This window comes from Ranitomeya variabilis, chromosome 5 (genome assembly GCF_051348905.1).
Source record: "Ranitomeya variabilis isolate aRanVar5 chromosome 5, aRanVar5.hap1, whole genome shotgun sequence".
NCBI lineage: Eukaryota > Metazoa > Chordata > Amphibia > Anura > Dendrobatidae > Ranitomeya > Ranitomeya variabilis.
In genome coordinates, this window is record NC_135236.1 from 380,466,143 (window position 1) to 380,488,341 (window position 22,199).

The window sequence follows — 22,199 nt, forward strand, 5'->3', positions numbered from 1 at the left end:
TGTGCTAGCTGCAAAGAGAAAAACACCAGCCAATGTGTCAGTGGGGTTCAGCACCGCCAGCTGTTCCCCTGCTGTGCAGCCAGCAACGTGTCCTGCAACAGCCACGCAGACACAAGAACTGAAATTGAAGGAAACCTGTCCCCCCTCCCCCAGGTGTTTCTACGTTGTGCAGCCACCTTGTACGACAGTAATGCTGCATGTGTGCAAGGTGGCTCAGAAACTTATTCTCCTTGCCCATGTTGAACTGAACACGTCTAAAATGAGTCCTCTGCGACCATTAAAACGTCCCTCAGGTGTGATTTTCAACAAGCTCCTTGGTAGCGCTGCCCGTCTTCTGGCATCATTGTTTGGCTGCCTGCGGCTCTGCGGCCGCCTTGCCCCACACAACGCCCCTCGGTGTTTTATTTATTTGTACTGCGAGGGTGTGATTGATGGGCATGAACGGTGCATTTCTTTGCCTGTCCCTCATCTCCTTCCGCCTTCTTCGGACTGTGCGGCTTCATGGCCGTGGCATGCGATAAGGGATCAGCTGACGCCGCATAGTCTGAAGCAGGTGTAAGAACCCAAGCGAGAGGCGAACATATGTACTGCGCCAGGCCATGAATCCCAGCCCCGCAGAGTTTTAACAATGTTAAGACACTGCGGGGCTGGGATTCATGGTCATCGCGAACCGCTCCGGCCAACATCAAATGTTGTCAGAGGACGGGCAGCGCTAACAGCGCAAGGCCAAGGGATAACACGACAGCGCAGACTCCTGTGCAACAAATAACGAAGCTCAGGAGGCCGCGCAAAGCACCAAGGTGGCATTTTTGTCAGCTGTGCTGCGTCTCATTACGAAGGGAACTCACGCCTCCAACACAGTTTGACTGTATAAAGGGCTAAATGTTATACGTGTTTCATTCAGCGTGTGCAAGGAGAAAAATTAAAAGAGCAACCTTTGACTTGTGCAGCACTACTGCTGCATAAGCTGTGGCTCTTCTAGTTTGTAACCCCTGAGGGGGGGTTAAAGGTTACCTTTGAAATCGGTTCAATTAGGCTTCGGCCTACACTCTGCTCCACCTGCAGAGCATGGGCTCCAACACCGCTAGTTGCTGTCCGGAAGTGCTGGCTGCACAGAGCCAAACACCTCGCCAATGTGTCAGTGGGGTTCAGCACCGCCAGCTGTTCCCCTGCTGTGTAGCCGGCAACGTGTCCTGCGACCGCCACGCAGACACAACAGACCCAAAGCTGCCGCCAGTGCAGGCTTCAGCCTACACTCCCCTCCCCCTGCTCCTCCTCCTGCTCCTCCTCCTGCTGACCCTGGGCTCTAACACCGCCAGTTGGGGCCCAGATGTGCTAGCTGCACAGAGAAAAACACCAGCCAATGTGTCAGTGGGGTCCAGCACCGCCAGCTGTTCCCCTGCTGTGTAGCCGGCAACGTGTCCTGCGACAGCCACGCAGACACAAGAACTCAAATTGAAGGGAACCTGTCCCCCCTCCCCCAGGTGCTTCTATGTTTTACAGCCACCTTGTACAGCAGTAATGCTGCATGTGTGCAAGGTGGCTCGGAAACTTATTCTCCTTGCCCATGGGGAACTGAACACGACTAAAATGAGTCCTCTGAGACCATTAAAACGTCCCTCAGGTGTGATTTTCCTTTGTATTGACACGCAACAAGCTCCTTGGTAGCGCTGCCCGTCTTCTGGCATCATTGTTTGGCTGGCTGCACCTCTGCCGCCGCCTTGCCCCACACAACGCCCCTCGGTGTCTTATTTATTTTGACTGCGAGGGTGTGATTGACGGGCATGAACGGTGCATTTCTTCGCCTATCCCTCATCTCCTTCCGCCTTCTTCGGACTGTGCGGCTTCATGGCCGTGGCATGCGATAAGGGATCAGCTGACGCCGCATAGTCTGAAGCAGGTGTAAGAACCCAAGCGAGAGGCGAACATATGTACTGCGCCAGGCCATGAATCCCAGCCCCGCAGTGTTTTAACAATGTTAAGACACTGCGGGGCTGGGATTCATGGTCATCGCGAACCGCACCGGCCGACATCAAATGTTGTCAGAGGACGGGCAGCGCTAACAGCGCAAGGGCAAGGGATAACACGACAGCGCAGACTCCTGTGCAACAAATAACGAAGCTCAGGAGGCCGCGCAAAGCACCAAGGTGGCATTTTTGTCAGCTGTGCTGCGTCTCATTACGAAGGGAACTCACGCCTCCAACACAGTTTGACTGTATAAAGGGCTAAATGTTATACGTGTTTCATTCAGCTTGTGCAAGGAGAAAAATTAAAAGAGCAACCTTTGACTTGTGCAGCACTACTGCTGCATAAGCTGTGGCTCTTCTAGTTTGTAACCCCTGAGGGGGGGTTAAAGGTTACCTTTGAAATCGGTTCAATTAGGCTTCGGCCTACACTCTGCTCCACCTGCAGAGCCCGGGCTCCAACACCGCTAGTTGCTGTCCGGAAGTGCTGGCTGCACAGAGCCAAACACCTCGCCAATGTGTCAGTGGGGTTCAGCACCGCCAGCTGTTCCCCTGCTGTGTAGCCGGCAACGTGTCCTGCGACCGCCACGCAGACACAACAGACCCAAAGCTGCCGCCAGTGCAGGCTTCGGCCTACACTCCCCTCCCCCTGCTCCTCCTTCTGCTGACCCTGGGCTCTAACACCGCCAGTTGGGGCTCTAGGAAGACAAGCTTGAATAGGTCCCCATCCTGGTTCCAGTACCGTCAGCTGGTTCCGGGCAGAGCCTTTGGCTTAGGTGCCTCCCTCTGGGTATCCGAGTTCCACCAACGTCAGGTGGTCCTTGGTAGTGCTTTCAGGCACGGGTACCTCCTGCTTAGTAACCGGGTTCCAGTAACGTCAGCTGGTCCACGGTAGTTCCATTGGCTCTTGGACCTTCGGGTAGCCATCCGAGTTCCAGTTCCATCAGCTGTTTCTTGGCATTTTCTCAGCCTTCTTGTACCTTCTGCTACATTTCCAAGTTCAAGACCCTAAAGACGATGACCCGGAAGGCCACCCCTAAGATGATGACGACACCAGAGACGACAACCACCGAGATGACGACGACCCTGGAGACGATGACCCTGATGACGACCCCGATGACGAGGACCCCGATGACGACGACCCCGGAGACGATGACCCTGGAGACAACGACGACAACCTGGAAGACCGAGAAGCAGAAGAACAAGAGGCTGCAGAACAAAGAGCAGAAGAACATTAAGCATAAGACTAAATATAAGAGCAAAAGAAATTATCTAAATTATAAGCAGAAGAAGACTAAGCAGTGTATGGGGGTGAGTCCGTTCCTCCTCGTGGTGCCCCTGGATAAAGCCTGATGCTGCAGGCCAAACTGAACGCGGACAAATGTACCTCTTTTGTGACAGGCAGAACGGAAGGTGTAATCTTCAAACTTTTATAGATAACAACTACGGGAATGCCTGTCACAAATAAGAATATGATGAAGAAGTTGAATATGAAAAAGATAATAGTTAAATAAAAAGAATATGAACAATGTAAAAAAAAAAAATTATAGGTAGAAGAAGAAGAAGATGAATAAGGTGAAGATAGTTGATGTCAAAGAAGCTGATGATGAGGATAATGAAGAAGAAAGTGTGGGAGAAGTAAAAAAGAAGGTGAAGGACGTGGAAGTAGTGAAACATCAATATCTGACAAAATAAAAAAAAAAATAGTCAAAATCTTTCTAACGCCGAACGTCATAAAAAAAAACAAAAAAACCTGCTATTCTATTTGTTTGGGCTAAACCTCTGTGCCTTTAATGTCTCCGCCACCTCCCCCAATACATCCTACATTATTCTTAGTTGTTTTCCTTCATTTAGAATGAACCTACAAGGAAAGAAAGGGTTTATTTTAATTCCGATATTTTCGTCCCATTGACTTGCATTGGGATCGGGTATCGGTATCGGATTAGATCCGATACTTTGACGGTATCGGCCGATACTTTCCGATACCGATACTTTCCGATATCGGAAGGTATCGCTCAACACTATTGGGGAGGCAAACTACAGAAATACAGACGATAACTGACTGCAAAGCTTACAGAATACTCAGAAAGCACACATCTGTCTAAGTTGGCCTTAAAAAGCCTTGGGTGATGATGTCAAAGGAGTTTGGTGGGTTAATTTGGAAAACCCAGTGTGGCCTGCAGCAAAGAAAATCATTCATAGGAGAAAAGAATGGACTGGCACAGGTGCCGGTACATGTGAGGAACATTTTTTAGGGAAGTTTTTGTTCAGGGGTCTACATTAGTTTAAGGGGTCTAGTAAGTCTTTTATTCTGGGATCTCTGTAAGTGGCTGTAAGTTAAGTAGCTCTGTATCTATGGTTTAGGATCTGTATTTTTGGGGATGCAGCAAGGGGTTTGTATTTTTTTTCTGCTCAGGATCTATGATAATTTTTAGCTATAAAAGTTTGTATTTATTTTCATGGGGTCTCAAGTCTGTATTTTTTTGTCATATAAGTTTTGGGTGTTGATATTAGGGTATGATGAAATTACACTAGTTGTGATTCAAAAGAATGCAATTATTTAGATAACCCTTATAGCCATATTTTATTCACAACAGAACATAGAATGCAGATGAGAAGTGGAAAGTTAGACTTTTTTTCTAACATTTGAAAAACTTAACATTTAAAAATTGATTGCAACAACACATCTTAAAAAATAGGAACATGTTTACTATTGTATGCATACAAAAATAATCCAGCACTTCATATTCAAATAGGGCCAAAGGTATATGATTCAAAACCTTTCCCATGCATTAAATCAGCATACCGCCAGGTGAAATACTCCAAACTAGGGTTGAGCAAAACGGATCGGTCATTTTCATAAATCGGCGACTTTTAGGCAAAGTTGGGTTTCATGAAACCCGAACCGATCCTAGTGTGGGATCGGCCATGCGGTACACGATCAGAGCGCCAAAGTCGCGTTTCATATGACTCTGTCACCGCCGTTTTTCATCCAATGAAGGAGGACGCAGAGTGTGGGCAGCGTGATGACATAGGTCTCAGTCCCCACCATCTTAGAGAAGGGCATGGCAGTGATTGGCTTGCTGTCTGCGGCGTCACAGGGGGTATAAAGGGGCGTGCACGCCGACCGCCATCTTACTTCTGCCGATCTGAGCATAGGGAGAGGTGTTGCTGCAGTTAGTCAGAAGCAGGGACAGAGTTAGGGAGGAAATATAAACCCCCAAACCGCTTGTGCTGGAGCGATTTTCACTGTCCCACACCATCTTTTTGTGCAGGGACAGTGGAGGTCGTATTTTAGTGCAGCAGCTGCATAGCTGTGTGCACGGTGCTGTGCAAACCAACTGCTTTTTTAAAAGCAAAATTCCTGTTGCTCCTTTCTGCATAGTTACCTGTCTTGTTTATTTGTCCACATTTTTGTGTTCAGCAGTCCTTTTTATTGCTGCCATACTTGTCCTGAGCTCATTGTAGGGAGCTTGTTATTTATTTATTTATTTTTTAAATAATAATTCCAGCCACTTTCAGGCACGTTCATAGTGTTGTGTTATACCACTGGGCCAGTGTTGTGGTTCTGTGTCTCCCCCCAAAAAAAAGGGAGATTAAAATTCGCACACAGTGTATATTCTGCTGTACTGCTAGTGTGTCGTATATATCAGGCAGCCACTTTCTGCCACATTCATAGTTTACTGTTATACCACTGGGCCAGAGTTGTGGTTCTGTGTCTCTCCCCAAAAAAAAGGGAGATTAAAATTCGCACACAATGTATATTCTGCTGTACTGCTAGTGTGTCGTATATATCAGGCAGCCACTTTCTGCCACGTTCATAGTTTACTGTTATACCACTGGGCCAGTGTTGTGGTTCTGTGTCTCCCCCCAAAAAAAAGGGAGATTAAAATTCGCACACAGTGTATATTCTGCTGTACTGCTAGTGTGTCGTATATATCAGGCAGCCACTTTCTGCCACATTCATAGTTTACTGTTATACCACTGGGCCAGAGTTGTGGTTCTGTGTCTCTCCCCCAAAAAAAGGGAGATTAAAATTCGCACACAATGTATATTCTGCTGTACTGCTAGTGTGTCGTATATATCAGGCAGCCACTTTCTGCCACGTTCATAGTTTACTGTTATACCACTGGGCCAGAGTTGTGGTTCTGTGTCTCCCCCCCAAAAAAAGGGAGATTAAAATTTGCACACAGTGTATATTCTGCTGTACTGCTAGTGTGTCGTATATATCAGGCAGCCACTTTCTGCCACATTCATAGTTTACTGTTATACCACTGGGCCAGAGTTGTGGTTCTGTGTCTCCCCCCCAAAAATGAGGAAGTCTGGTGGAAGAGGCCGTGGGCGGGGGTTGTCAGCTGGTACTGATGGTGGTGCTGCATCTGGTGGTAGTGGCAAAAGCACAGTAGCACCTAAGGCTGGAGGTGTTGAGCCTGCGTCATAGTCTGGCTACACAAGGCCTCGAAGGCTCCCTTACCTGGGAGTAGGAAAACAGCTTTTAAAGCCGGAGCAGCAGGAAAAAGTTTTGGCTTTCCTTGCTGACTAAGCCTCTAGCTCTTTGGCCTCCTCTTCCCAAAGTTCAAAATGTCACAGCAGCCAGTCGTCAGTGGATGCTCACGGTCAGGAACAAGACGTTTCCTTGTGTCCTTCTCCCAAACCAAAAGTGAAGGATGCATCAGGCGACACAACAGGTTACTCCATGGAGCTCTTTACACATACCGTGCCTGGGTTAGAAAGGGAAATTGTACCCTGCCAATTACAAGAAGAATCGGACATGGAGTGCACTGATGCACAGCCACAGCTAGATTATGATGCTGTTCCATTGAGTCAGATCACTACATTGCCCTCGCAGTTTGCTGAGCCAGAATCTGACCCTGATGAGACTATGGTGCCCTGTCCCGAACTCTATAGCACCTTACACGGTGACACTGAGGAAGGTGCACATGACATTGAGGAGGAGGAGGTGATAGATGACCCAGTTGTTGACCCAGATTGGCAGCCATTGGGGGAAGAGGGTGGCGCTGCCACTAGCTCAGAAGCGGAGGAGGGTTATCCACAGCAGCACCAATCTACATCGCAACAGCTGTCATCTGGCAGGCCTGTATCAGGCAAAAAACGTTTGACAAAACCAGTTTTAGGACAGCGTGGCCATCCTGTGAAAGTTGCACAGCGTGCAATGCCTGAAAAGGAATTCCATAGTAGGAAGAGTGCAGTGTGGCATTTTTTTGACCAAGATCCCACTGATCAGTCAAAAGTGATCTGTAAAAAATGCTCAAAGACCTTAAGCAGAGGGAAGATTCTTAACAATTTAAATACAACGTGCATCCGTAGACATTTAAACAGCATGCACTTGCAAGCCTGGACTAACTACCTAACGTCCCGTACCGTTGGTGCACCAGGTGTGAATGAAGGTAGTCAGCACCACAACATTGCTTCCCTCACTGTAAGCCCACCGGTTAGGACACCAGCAGCAAATGTGGAGGGATCGTCGCTAGGCCAAAGCAGACAGGGAGTCAGAAGGTTATTGGTAGGAAGCACTGTATGTAGGCCAACATCACCAACTCACTCTCAATCTGCCATGTCCACAACCGCCACCACCGCTAGTTCCACCATAGGCAGCTCTCCAGTCCAGCTCACCCTAGAAGAGACTCTTGTTAGGAAACAAAAGTACTCCTCATCCTGTCATCCACGTACACAGGGTTTGAACGCCCACATTGCCAGACTTATCTCGTTAGAGATGATGCCCTACCGGTTGGTTGAAAGCGAAGCTTTTAAAGCCCTGATGGCCTACGCAGTACCACGCTATGACCTACCCTGTCGCCACTTCTTTGCGAGAAAAGCCAGCCCTCCACCAGCATGTCAAAGACCGCATTGTCCATGCACTGAGGCAGTCTGTCAGTGGGAAGATGCACCTCACAACAGATGCATGGACCAGTAGGCATGGCCAGGGACATTACGTGTCCATCACGGCGCACTGGGTTAATGTCGTGGATGCAGGGTCCACAGGGGACAGCAATAGTGGGACATTTCTGCCTAGCCCACGATCTAGGAAACAGTTGGCTGTAGACGTTCGCCACCCCACCTCCTCCTCCTCCTCCAGAAGCGAAAGCTCATCCACAGAGCGCTGTCGCACGACCACTCCATCCGCAGCTGCCAGTGTTGCACACGAGGTGTCCCATTACGGAACAGCTAGTGGGAAGCGTCAGCAGGCCGTGTTTGAAATGAAGTGTTTGGGCGACAACAGACACACCGCAGAAGTTCTGGCCGAGTTCTTGCAGCAAGAAACTCAGTCATGGCTGGGCAGTGTACATCTTGAGGCAGGCAAGGTAGTCAGTGATAACGGAAGGAATTTTATGGCTGCCATAGCCCTTTCACAACTCAAACACATACCTTGCCTGGCTCACACTTTGAACCTGGTGGTGCAGTGCTTTCTTAAAAATTATCCGGAGTTACCAGCCCTGCTCCTGAAGGTGCAAAGACTTTGCTCGCACATCCGCCGGTCGCCCGTACACTCCAGCCGTATGCTGAACCATCAGCGATCGCTCAATCTTCCACAGCACTGCCTAATTATCGACGTTGCAACAAGGTGGAACTCCACACTGCACATGGTTCAGAGGCTGTGTGAACAGAGGCATGCTGTCATGTATTTGTGGGAGGATACGCATACACGGGCAGGCAGTTGGATGGCAGACAAGGAGTTGTCTGGTGTGCAGTGGTCCAAGCTACAAGACCTCTGTCAAGTCCTTCAGTGTTTTGAGGAATGCACACGGCTGGCAAGTGCAGGCGACACCATCATAAGCATGAGCATCCCACTTATGCGTCTGCTGATGCAAAGTTTGACGCACATCAAGGAGCTGGCGTCTGCAGCCGAGGAGGAGGGAATCCTTGATGACAGTCAGCCATTGTCTGGTCAGGGAACGGTCCAGGACGAGGTGGCGGTCGAAGAGGATGAGGAGGAGGATGATGGGGATGACTATGTATGGGAGGAGGATGCTTCTCAGGGGCCACTTGAAACTGGTGGCGTTGCTAGGTCAGGTACAGGTTTCTTGCGGGACACTTGTGATGTGGATTTCCAAGAAAGTGCTCCTCAACCCAGCAGGACCAGTGAATTGACACCAGGAACATTGGCCCACATGGCTGAGTATGCCTTGCGTATTCTAAAAAGGGACCCCGCATTGTCAAAATGATGACCGATGACGATTACTGGTTGGCCTGCCTCCTGGATCCACGCTATAAAGGGATGATGCAAAACACCATGCCACATGAGAACCTTGAGCAAATATTGGCTACCAAACAAGCAACTCTTGTAGACCATTTGGTTCAGGCATTCCCAGCACACAGAGGCGGTGATGGTCCTCACACCTGCCGTAGGGGGCAACATGACAGAGGTGCTAGAGGTGCCGAAATCCGAAGTGGCGTTGGACAGAGGGGTTTTCTGACAAGGTTGTGGAGTGATTTTTCAATGACCGCTGACACAACAGGGACTGCTACATCTATTCAAAGTGACAGGAGACAGCATTTGTCCAGTATGGTTACAAACTATTTTTCATCCCTTATCGATGTTCTCCCTCACAGGTCATTCCCCTTTGATTACTGGGCATCTAAACTAGACACCTGGCCCGAATTGGCAGAATATGCATTACAGGAGCTCGCTTGCCCTGCTGCCAGTGTGCTTTCAGAAAGAGTCTTCAGTGCTGCTGGTTCAATACTGACCGAAAAAAGGACACGTCTGGCTACCCAAAATGTAGATGATCTAACCTTCATTAAAATGAACCAATCATGGATTTCCAATTCTTTTGCCCCACCTTCCCCTGCTGACACGTAGCTTGGGTGATAAATGACTCGCTTTTGCCCTCCTCTTACTGACTTCGCCAATTCCTCCATTTGCAGCTGCTGAATGTCCACCATAGGCCATTTTTATACCTCCCTAAATGGGCTGACTCCCCCCACAGGACCGTGGTCACCACTTGGCGCAAGCACCCGTGCAAGTGCCGTTTGCCTGGACAGGTGGGTGCGCCCACTCTACCTCTACTAAACAAAGCTGAGTTTGAATCTACAGGCTTTCAGCCTCTATCAACAATATGAAACTGCATTTGGCCTGGTTCTTGGTTTGGGCCTAGTGACGTCTGCTGCTGCCTCTTGGTTTCCTCAAAGAAACAAAGCTGAGTTTCAATCTACAGGCTTTCGGCCTCTATCAACAATATGAAACTGCATTTGGCCTGGTTCTTGGTTTGGGCCTAGTGACGTCTGCTGCTGCCTCTTGGTTTCCTCAAAGAAACAAAGCTGAGTTTCAATCTACAGGCTTTCGGCCTCTATCAACAATATGAAACTGCATTTGGCCTGGTTCTTGGTTTGGGCCTAGTGACGTCTGCTGCTGCCTCATGGTTTCCTCAAAGAAACAAAGCTGAGTTTCAATCTACAGGCTTTCGGCCTCTATCAACAATATGAAACTGCATTTGGCCTGGTTCTTGGTTTGGGCCTAGTGACGTCTGCTGCTGCCTCATGGTTTCCTCAAAGAAACAAAGCTGAGTTTCAATCTACAGGCTTTCGGCCTCTATCAACAATATGAAACTGCATTTGGCCTGGTTCTTGGTTTGGGCCTAGTGACGTCTGCTGCTGCCTCTTGGTTTCCTCAAAGAAACAAAGCTGAGTTTCAATCTAAAGGCTTTCGGCCTGTATTTAGAATTTGAAACTGTATTTGCCCTACTAGTTTGGTTGGGCCCTACTAACAGTGTCTGCTGCTGCTTGTTGTTGTCCTCCACTGAACAAAGCAATGCTGCCTGTTTACTCCTGTTACCAATTTTTTTCTGCTTTTAGCCTCCTTTTTTATTTTGGGCCTATATCTGTGTTTCCTCCTCATCCTGCCTATTACCCAGCCACTGCTTGATGGGTCTGCTGGTACATTGACCCAGACCACTACATTCCCCTTGCACTCTACACAGCCAGAATCTGACCCTGCTGAAAGTCAGGTCCCCCTTCCCGCATACTATACCACCTTACACGGGGACAAAGAGGAAGGGGCATATGAAAGTGCAGGTTCCTTCATCAGGTGGGGGGGGCATACTCGTTGGCGACGTCACTGTCACAGGGCCCGTCATAGTACGCAAAAGTGTCACTGCCGGTGGGAGGCGCCCCCGCCGTCAAACACAACGCCGTACTTTGAGGGGCCCTGTGCCAGTGCCAATGCGAACGAGTGGGCCCCCCTACTTGCTCTGGATCACAGCACTTGCAAAGTTGAAATACTTACCTCTCCCTGCTCCACCGCCGTGACGTATTCCACATTTCCTGGGCCCAAGAAAAAATTGAGCCAGCCCTCCCCCCCCACAACTTTAACCAAATGACCCCCAATTTTCAATACCTAACTATTATTATAAGGTTAATTAAGATTGACAAGCTTAAGTAACAATAATTGATGTTTTTGACATTAAAATGGGCTCTGTAGGTGTTTTCCTGTCCTCCACTCACTGCCGACTTTTATTCCCCATTGACTTGCATTGGGTTTCGTGTTTCAGTCGGCCCCCGACTTTTCGCAATGATCGGCCGATTTCACCCGACCCGACTTTTGACAAAGTCGGGTTTCGCGAAACCCGACTCGATCCTAAAAAAGTAAAAGTCGCTCAACCCTACTCCAAACAACAATTTTAACACAAGGAAAGCAGAGTACATATATCACCAACACATCAACTTACAAAAATAATTTTTATTAAACATTAGGTATAATAACATGTAACAAGACAATACAAAATACAAAGAGGAACAACAATTGAGCTCTCAAAGAGAGGAGCACTGCTCCGTTAGTAAGACTTGGCATAGCATGTGTCCATATAAAGAAAACAGTTCCATTACTGCTGGTGCTTTAACATAGAAAAAGTCAAGCTTGTATCAGAAGATACACATGTATTAAAAGCACCACCCAGTTCTCAATAACATTTATGTCACTGACATCAATGCTTACCCATTGTAAGTCCAGAAAGGTGCAGTGGTCCGCCCTATGACCCCTGACGCGCGTTTCGCATTTGATGGCTTTCTCCCCTTTGAGAAAGCCATCAAACGCGAAACGCGCGTCAGGGGTCATAGGGCGGACCACTGCACCTTTCTGGACTTACAATGGGTAAGCATTGATGTCAGTGACATATATGTTATTGAGAACTGGGTGGTGCTTTTAATACATGTGTATCTTCTGATACAAGCTTGACTTTTTCTATGTTAAAGCACCAGCAGTAATGGAACTGTTTTCTTTATATGGACACATGTTATGCCAAGTCTTACTAACGGAGCAGTGCTCCTCTCTTTGAGTGCTCAATTGTTGTTCCTCTTTGTATTTTGTATTCTCTTGTTACATGTTATTATACCTAATGTTTAATAAAAATTATTTTTGTAAGTTGATGTGTTGGTGATATATGTACTCTGCTTTCCTTGTGTTAAAAATGTTTACTATTGTGTATCATATCCTCCTCTTTTTACAACAGGCTCCAAATGTATGGGAAGTGAAGAGACCAAATGTCTCGCCTTTGGCCTGGGACAGCTCATAGAGTCTCATGGCTTTCAGTATCATCTCTATGCTCATGACACACAGATCTACCTCCTGGACCCAATATCACCTCATTACTAACAAGAATCCCACAATGTCTGTCAGTTATTTCTTCTCTGCTAGATTTCTAAAACTTAACATGGATAAAACAGAATTCATCATCTTTCACCTTCTCACTCAACCTCCCCAACAGACCTATCCATCAAAGTCAATGGCTACTCACTCTCCCCAGTCCTGCAAGCTTGCTGCTTCAGTGTAACCCTTGACTCTGATCTCTCCTTCAAACCACATATCCAAGCCCCTTCCACTCCCTGCAACTCCAACTCAAAAATATCTCCTGGATCCATAAATTCCTCAAACAAAAATCTGCAAAAACACTAGTGCATGCCCTCAGCATCTCTGTGTACTTACCTGCATGCAATCTCCATTCCTCAAAAGATCTCCTCGCATCTCCTCTTCCCACAATCGCATGCAAGATTTTTCCCATGCATCCCCCATACTCTGGAACTCTCTACCCCAATGTTTCAAAATCTCACCTACTGTAGAATCCTTCGAAAAGAACCTGAAGACCCACCTTTTCTGACAAGCTTACAACCATCAGTAACCCTTGTTCCACTAAACCGCTGCACGACCAGCTGTGCCGTCACCTACTGTATCCTCACCCATCCCTTGTAGATTATGAGCCCTCGTGGGCAGGGTCCTCTCTCCTACTGTACTAATTGGTGACTCGTTTTGTGCAAGATTATTCTACTTGTGTTTTGCTATATATGCCCCTTTTCACACGTTAATAATAATATTAATGAAAGGTCTGGGCTTTAGGTGGCCATGTCATCACCTAAACTTTTCTTCTGCGATGCCATGCTGTTATGATGAATGTAGTATTTTATTTAGTATTGTCAGCGGTTGTATTCTTTTAGCAGTGTTTAGGTGCATCACCTTTGCAAATGGAACAACATATGGTAAACAATTTTGTGTTTTAATATGATTATCTTATGGAATTTCCCTGACGTAACTAGTCAAAAGTAAGTAAATTTAGTGTGTGCAAGCCTATGGTATGTACAGAATATGCAGTATATTCTTGGTAACAATTTCACTACCAAAGACCCAGTAACTGCCATTAAGAGATTATTTTCTGACGAGAAGATGGGTTGGGTACCATGTATTTTATGCCTTGGGCACCAAAATTCCTTCTGTACCAGGCTTGTATGTAAGATCAACTTACTTTTGTCTGTTTAATGCAGAATATGGTAAACATAACTTAAATGATTAATTCATTAGCTTGCATGTCATTATGTTTTACATCATCAAGAATAGAAAACATAATTTCTAATTAGTCATAAATCTCGAGGGATGATGGTATGTCAGCTTTGATAAATAAGATACAACCACATCTCAGTCTAGGTTAGTAATATTGTGATTGCTCCATTAGTGGCATAGATTCTTTGGGGAATTTTGAAAATAGCAATTGTTTAGCCAATATTCAGATCTCTTGTAATGTAGTCTGCATACACATCACATCATTGAAACTTTTAATTGAAAGATAATTTGACATCTTAAAGAGCAATTGTGAAATATAGTTTGTGCTATTTAAGAGAATACAACAAATGAATGAATGGTTCACACTGATCAACCATTAACACTAAAACCACTGGTGTGTAGAACGCACTGACTTTTATGTGAAGCAAAAGCTGGTCTCTCTGGTCTGATCTTAAAACATGTCTTTCTGGGACTAAGTGACACTTTTCTCATACTGAGCATGTCCACGGGACGACCTCCCATTGGAGGTCGGGGGTCACATGTTCAGGTCCTGTTGTGGCTCCTATTGGACCATCTGGAAGGTCCCTGTGTCCTACTGCTATAAAAGCTTTGCATGTCTGCTCGGCCATGCACTAGTGTATACTTATTAATGTGTGTGTAGATGAATGTCTGTCGATGGATGAAAGCTCCTTAATCATTCCCATTCCTTGTGTTGATGACTGTTCGTGAATGTTGGAAGCTACCTAGCGCCCGACAGTGCTAACCTGCACATTTAGCACACGTTACAGCATCTCTTCGCAGTGCCCACCAGTGCGGTGCTGTGTGCTCTGAGAGCGCTTTCCTGGCAACCGGCCAGTGTAGGGTGGGAATTCCCGCTTGGACTCAGCATCTCAAGTGCGGGCTCAAAAGCCACTGAGGGTCAGACCGAGTCTAATCACCAGTTTAGTGGGGGTGATTCATAGGGATCCCACTAGTGTCTTTCAGCTGCACCCTGTGACTGCTAACAGGGCCCAGCGTATATTGGCGACTCTGTGAAGCAACAGAGTTCGCTTTCTTTCACATTGGGTGAGGTCTAAACCCCGGTGTGAGCAAGCGTCCATCCACCATTACTGAGCTGCAGGTGTCATCTCAGCACAGTGGACCCCGGACTGCGAACGCACCTCATATTCTCTATTATCATTATTTGCTGCGTTCCGCCAGTCCTAACATTACACTAGCGTCAGGGTCTGGCTAGTAATGGTGGACGAACACCGATTACAACGGTACATTCAGCAGCTGGAGGGTAGGTTGGTGGCTCTTGAGCGCACAACCTCAGCTGTGGATGTTACCGCTGTCACTTTTCAGGCTGCTAGCGTGGCTGCAGCCAGTTTGTCCACTGTCACCCCTGCTCCGACATTATCTCATCTCCCGTTACCGGACAAGTTTGCTGGAGACAGTAAGCTGTGTCGGGGATTCGTGAGCCAGTGCGCTATACATCTTGAGCTCCTGGCTGCACGTTTTCCCATGGAACAGGCTAGAGTGGAATTTATTATATCCCTTCTGTCAGGCAGGGTGTTGGAGTGGGCAACGCCATTGTGGGAGCGTGACAATCATGTGGTGCAGAGTGCTCCAAGGTTCCTGGACACTCTGAAACAGGTCTTTATGGGACCCCGCATCACCCATGATTCGGCGCTTCAACTGTTGGCATTGACACAGGGTTCGTCCTTGGTCAGCCATTTTGCCATCCACTTCTGGACAATAGTATCTGAGCTGAAGTGGCTGGATAAAGTCCTGATTCCAGTGTTTTTGAGTGGACTGGCTGACCATGTAAAGGACGTCTTGGCCACTAGGGAGATTCCCGCTACACTGGAGGAGTTAATAACTTTATCCACATGCATAGACCTCTGTTTTAATGAGCGAAGGTTGGAGCAAGCCCAGTGTAGACAGAGGTTTCGGTTGGTGCCTACCTTCGCCAAACCTCTGGAGTCACCTGTCCAAGCGTCCGAGCCCTATGAGGCCATGGAGGTTTCTCGATCAGGTCATAAGTCTTGGGCTGCTTGAACGCTCATGGTCTGTAGTGTCTGCCAGCAGTCAGGACATTATTCCAATAATTGTCCACAGCGGCAGGGAAAACGACCGCGTCTAGTAACTGTAGGAGGAGTTTCACTAAACACAGCGGCGGTTTCATCCAAATTGTCATTCAAGGGGACAATTACTTGTGGCCCTTTCAGTTTTACGGTTGAGCTTTATGTGGATTGCGGGGTGGAGGGAAATTTCATGTGTTCTTCCTTCACCCAACTACACGCAATACCCCTGGTTATGCTAGCCACACCAGTGACCGTAAGATTGGTGAATGGGTCAGCACTGCCTTTAAAGATTACACATCAGACTATTCCCTTTACACTATCCATGTCTCCATCCCATCAGGAGATCATTTCTCTTCTCGTCATTCCTGAGGGAATAGACGAGATTCTTCTTAGGATACCTTGGTTGCGTTACCACTCCCCACATATTGAGTGGTCCTCTGGGAGAATTCTGGAATGGAGTAAATCTTGTGAAGGTAGATGTCAGAGATGTCACTATGGAGATACCCGCAGATATTAACCCTCTACCCAAACACTACTGGTCTTATGCGGACCTGTAGTGTCTGCCAGCAGTCAGGACATTATTCCAAGAATTGTCCACAGTGGCAGGGAAAACGATCGCGTCTAGTAACTGTAGGAGGAGTTTCACTAAACACAGCAGCGGTTTCATCCAAATTGTCATTCAAGGGGACAATTACTTGTGGCCCTTTCACTTTTACGGTTGAGCTTTATGTGGATTGCGGGGTGGAGGGAAATTTCATGTGTTCTTCCTTCACCCAACTACACGCAATACCCCTGGTTATGCTAGCCACACCAGTGACCTTAAGATTGGTGAATGGGTTGGCACTGCCTTTACAGATTACACATCAGACTATTCCCTTTACACTATCCATGTCTCCATCCCATCTGTAGATCATTTCCCTTCTCGTCATTCCTGAGGGAATAGACGAGATTCTTCTTGGGATACCTTGGTTGCGCTACCACTCCCCACATATTGAGTGGTCCTCTGGGAGGATTCTGGAATGGAGTAAATCTTGTGAAGGTAGATGTCAGAGATGTCACTATGGAGATACCCGCAGATCTTAACCCTCTACCCAAACACTACTGGTTTTATGCGGACGTTTTCTCCAAGAGAGCTGCGGAGGCTCTTCCGCCTCACCGCCCCTATGACTGTCTTATTGACCTCTTGCCCGGGGAAGAGCCTCCTCCGGGACGTGTCTATCCCCTGTCTCTCCGGGAGACAGAGGCACTGTCACAGTACATCCAGGAGAATCTGGCAAGAGGATTCATTAGGAAGTCAGTGTCACCTGTGGGGGCGGGGTTCTTCTTCATGCAGAAGAAGAGCGGAGAATTACGTCCATGCATAGACTACAAAGGTCTTAACGCCATTACCGTTAAGAACAAGTACCCTCTCCCCCTGATATCTGTGCTCTTTGATAGGTTCCGGGGAGCAAGGGTATTTACTAAGCTAGATCTGCGGGGTGCTTACAACCTGATTTGCATCCATGAGAGGGACGAGTGGAAGACTGCTTTTACTACCAGAGATTGGCACTATGAATATCTGGTGATGCCCTTTGGGCTCTGTAATGCCCCAGCTGTCATGATTCTCAATGGCGAGAGAACATAGCCCAGCATATATGAGAACTAGCTCTTGGAAGATGGAAACTATACTGACCATGAACTAAACCTGCCGCACAACTAGAAGTGGCCGGGTAGCATGCCTACGTTTTTTAACCCTAGATGCCCAGCGCCAGCCGGAGAACTACCTAATCCTAGCAGAGGAAAAGACAGTCCTGGCTCACCTCTAGAGAAATTTTCCCAAAAGGCAGACAGAGGCCCCCACATATATTGGCGGTGATTTTAGATGAAATGACAAACGTAGTATGAAAATAGGTTTAGCAAAATCGAGGTCCGCTTTCTAGATAGCAGGAAGACAGAAAGGACACTTTCATGGTCAGCAGAAAACCCTATCAAAACACCATCCAGAAATTCCTTTAAGACTCTAGCATTAACTCATAACACCAGAGTGGCAATTTCCGATCACAAGAGCTTTCCAGACACAGTAACGAAACAGCAGCTGTGAACAGGAACAAAATGCAAAAACACACAAGGACAAAAGTCCAACTTAGCTGGGAGTTGTCTAGTAGCAGGAACAAGCACAGAAGGCTTCTGATTACATTGTTGACCGGCAAGAAACTGACAGAGGAGCAAGGTTATATAGCGACTCCCACATCCTGATAGGAGCAGGTGAACAGAGGGGATGATGCACACAAGTTCAATTCCACAAGTGGCCACCGGGGGAGCCCAGAATCCAATTTCACAACAGTACCCCCCCCTCAAGGAGGGGGCACCGAACCCTCACCAGAACCACCAGGGCGATCAGGATGAGCCCTATGAAAGGCACGGACAAGATCGGAGGCATGAACATCAGAGGCAGTGACCCAAGAATTATCCTCCTGACCGTATCCCTTCCATTTGACCAGATACTGGAGTCTCCGTCTGGAAACACGAGAGTCTAAGATCTTTTCCACAACGTACTCCAACTCACCCTCAACCAACACCGGAGCAGGAGGCTCAACGGAAGGCACAACCGGTACCTCATACCTGCGCAACAATGACCGATGAAAAACATTATGAATCGAAAAGGATGCAGGGAGGTCCAAACGGAAGGACACAGGGTTAAGAATCTCCAATATCTTGTACGGGCCGATGAACCGAGGTTTAAACTTAGGAGAAGAAACCCTCATAGGGACAAAACGAGAAGACAACCACACCAAGTCCCCAACACAAAGCCGAGGACCAACACGACGACGGCGGTTGGCAAAAAGCTGAGTCTTCTCCTGGGACAACTTCAAATTGTCCACCACCTGCCCCCAAATCTGATGCAACCTCTCCACCACAGCATCCACTCCAGGACAATCCGAAGATTCCACTTGACCAGAGGAAAATCGAGGATGAAACCCCAAATTACAGAAAAACGGGGACACCAAGGTGGCAGAGCTGGCCCGATTATTGAGGGCGAACTCCGCCAAAGGCAAAAAAGCAACCCAATCATCCTGATCCGCAGACACAAAACACCTCAAATATGTCTCCAAGGTCTGATTAGTCCGCTCAGTCTGGCCATTAGTCTGAGGATGGAAAGCAGACGAAAAAGACAAATCTATGCCCATCCTAGCACAGAATGCCCGCCAAAATCTAGACACGAATTGGGTCCCTCTGTCAGAAACGATATTCTCAGGAATACCATGCAAACGAACAACATTTTGAAAAAACAGAGGAACCAACTCGGAAGAAGAAGGCAACTTAGGCAAGGGAACCAGATGGACCATCTTAGAGAAACGGTCACACACCACCCAGATGACAGACATCTTCTGAGAAACAGGCAGATCCGAAATAAAATCCATCGAGATGTGCGTCCAAGGCCTCTTCGGGATAGGCAAGGGCAACAACAATCCACTAGCCCGAGAACAACAAGGCTTGGCCCGAGCACAAACGTCACAAGACTGCACAAAGCCTCGCACATCTCGTGACAGGGAAGGCCACCAGAAGGACCTTGCCACCAAATCCCTGGTACCAAAGATTCCAGGATGACCTGCCAACGCAGAAGAATGAACCTCAGAGATGACTCTACTGGTCCAATCATCAGGAACAAACAGTCTACCAGGTGGGCAACGATCAGGTCTATCCGCCTGAAACTCCTGCAAGGCCCGCCGCAGGTCTGGAGAAACGGCAGACAATATCACTCCATCTTTAAGGATACCTGTGGGCTCAGAATTACCAGGGGAGTCAGGCTCAAAACTCCTAGAAAGGGCATCCGCCTTAGCATTCTTAGAACCCGGTAGGTACGACACCACAAAATTAAACCGAGAGAAAAACAACGACCAGCGCGCCTGTCTAGGATTCAGGCGCCTGGCAGACTCAAGGTAAATTAAATTTTTGTGGTCAGTCAATACCACCACCTGATGTCTGGCCCCCTCAAGCCAGTGACGCCACTCCTCAAAAGCCCACTTCATGGCCAAAAGCTCCCGATTCCCAATATCATAATTCCGCTCGGCGGGCGAAAATTTACGGGGAAAAAAAGCACAAGGTCTCATCACGGAGCAGTCGGAACTTCTCTGCGACAACACCGCCCCAGCTCCGATTTCAGAAGCGTCGACCTCAACCTGAAAAGGAAGAGCAACATCAGGCTGACGCAACACTGGGGCGGAAGAAAAGCGGCGCTTGAGCTCCCGAAAGGCCTCCACAGCATCAGGGGACCAATCAGCAACATCAGCACCCTTCTTAGTCAAATCAGTCAATGGTTTTACAACATCAGAAAAACCAGCAATAAATCGACGATAAAAGTTAGCAAAGCCCAAAAATTTCTGAAGACTCTTAAGAGAAGAGGGTTGCGTCCAATCACCAATAGCCTGAACCTTGACAGGATCCATCTCGATGGAAGAGGGGGAAAAAATGTATCCCAAGAAAGAAATCTTTTGAACCCCAAAAACACACTTAGAACCCTTCACACACAAGGAATTAGACCGCAAAACCTGAAAAACCCTCCTGACCTGCTGGACATGAGAGTCCCAGTCATCCGAAAAAATCAGAATATCATCCAGATACACAATCATAAATTTATCCAAATAATCGCGGAAAATGTCATGCATAAAGGACTGGAAGACTGAAGGGGCATTTGAAAGACCAAAAGGCATCACCAAATACTCAAAATGGCCCTCGGGCGTATTAAATGCGGTTTTCCACTCATCCCCCTGCTTGATTCGCACCAAATTATACGCCCCACGGAGATCAATCTTAGAGAACCACTTGGCCCCCTTTATACGAGCAAACAAATCAGTAAGCAGTGGTAACGGATATTGATATTTAACCGTGATTTTATTCAAAAGTCGATAATCAATACACGGCCTCAAAGAGCCGTCTTTCTTAGACACAAAGAAAAAACCGGCTCCTAAGGGAGATGACGAAGGACGAATATGTCCCTTTTCCAAGGACTCCTTTATATATTCTCGCATAGCAGCGTGTTCAGGCACAGACAGATTAAATAAACGACCCTTAGGGTATTTACTACCCGGAATCAAGTCTATGGCACAATCGCACTCCCGGTGCGGAGGTAGTGAACCAACCTTGGGTTCTTCAAAAACGTCACGAAAGTCAGACAAGAATTCAGGAATCTCAGAGGGAATAGATGATGAAATGGAAACCAAAGGTACGTCCCCATGAGTTCCTTTACATCCCCAGCTTAACACAGACATAGCTCTCCAGTCGAGGACTGGGTTATGAGATTGCAGCCATGGCAATCCCAGCACCAAAACATCATGTAGATTATACAGCACCAGAAAGCGAATAACCTCCTGGTGATCCGGATTAACACGCATAGTCACTTGTGTCCAGTATTGTGGTTTATTACTAGCCAATGGGGTGGAGTCAATCCCTTTCAGAGGTATCGGAGCCTCCAGTGGCTCCAAATCATACCCACAGCGTTTGGCAAAGGACCAATCCATAAGACTCAAAGCAGCGCCAGAGTCGACATAGGCGTCCGCGGTAATAGATGACAAAGAACAAATCAGGGTCACAGATAGAATAAACTTAGACTGTAAAGTGCTAATTGAAACAGACTTGTCAGGCTTCTTAGTACGCTTAAAGCATGCTGATATAACATGAGTTGAATCACCACAATAGAAGCACAACCCATTTTTTCGTCTAAAATTCTGCCGCTCGCTTCTGGACAGAATTCTATCACATTGCATATTTTCTGGCGTTTTCTCAGTAGACACCGCCAAATGGTGCACAGGTTTGCGCTCCCGCAGACGCCTATCGATCTGAATAGCCATCGTCATGGACTCATTCAGACTCGCAGGCACAGGGAACCCCACCATAACATCCTTAATGGCATCAGAGAGACCTTCTCTGAAAATTGCCGCCAGGGCGCACTCATTCCACTGAGTAAGCACAGACCATTTGCGGAATTTTTGGCAGTATATTTCAGCTTCATCTTGCCCCTGAGACAAGGACATCAAGGCCTTTTCCGCCTGAAGCTCTAAATGAGGTTCCTCATAAAGCAACCCCAAGGCCAGAAAAAACGCATCCACATTGAGCAACGCAGGATCCCCTGGTGCCAATGCAAAAGCCCAGTCTTGAGGGTCGCCCCGGAGCAAGGAAATTACAATCCTGACCTGCTGTGCAGGGTCTCCGGCAGAGCGAGACTTCAGGGACAAAAACAATTTGCAATTATTTTTAAAATTTTGAAAGTGAGATCTATTCCCCGAGAAGAATTCAGGCAAAGGAATTCTAGGCTCAGACATAGGTGCATGAACAACAAAATCTTGCAAATTTTGTACCTTTGTGGCGAGATTATTCAAACCTGTAGCTACACTCTGAAGATCCATT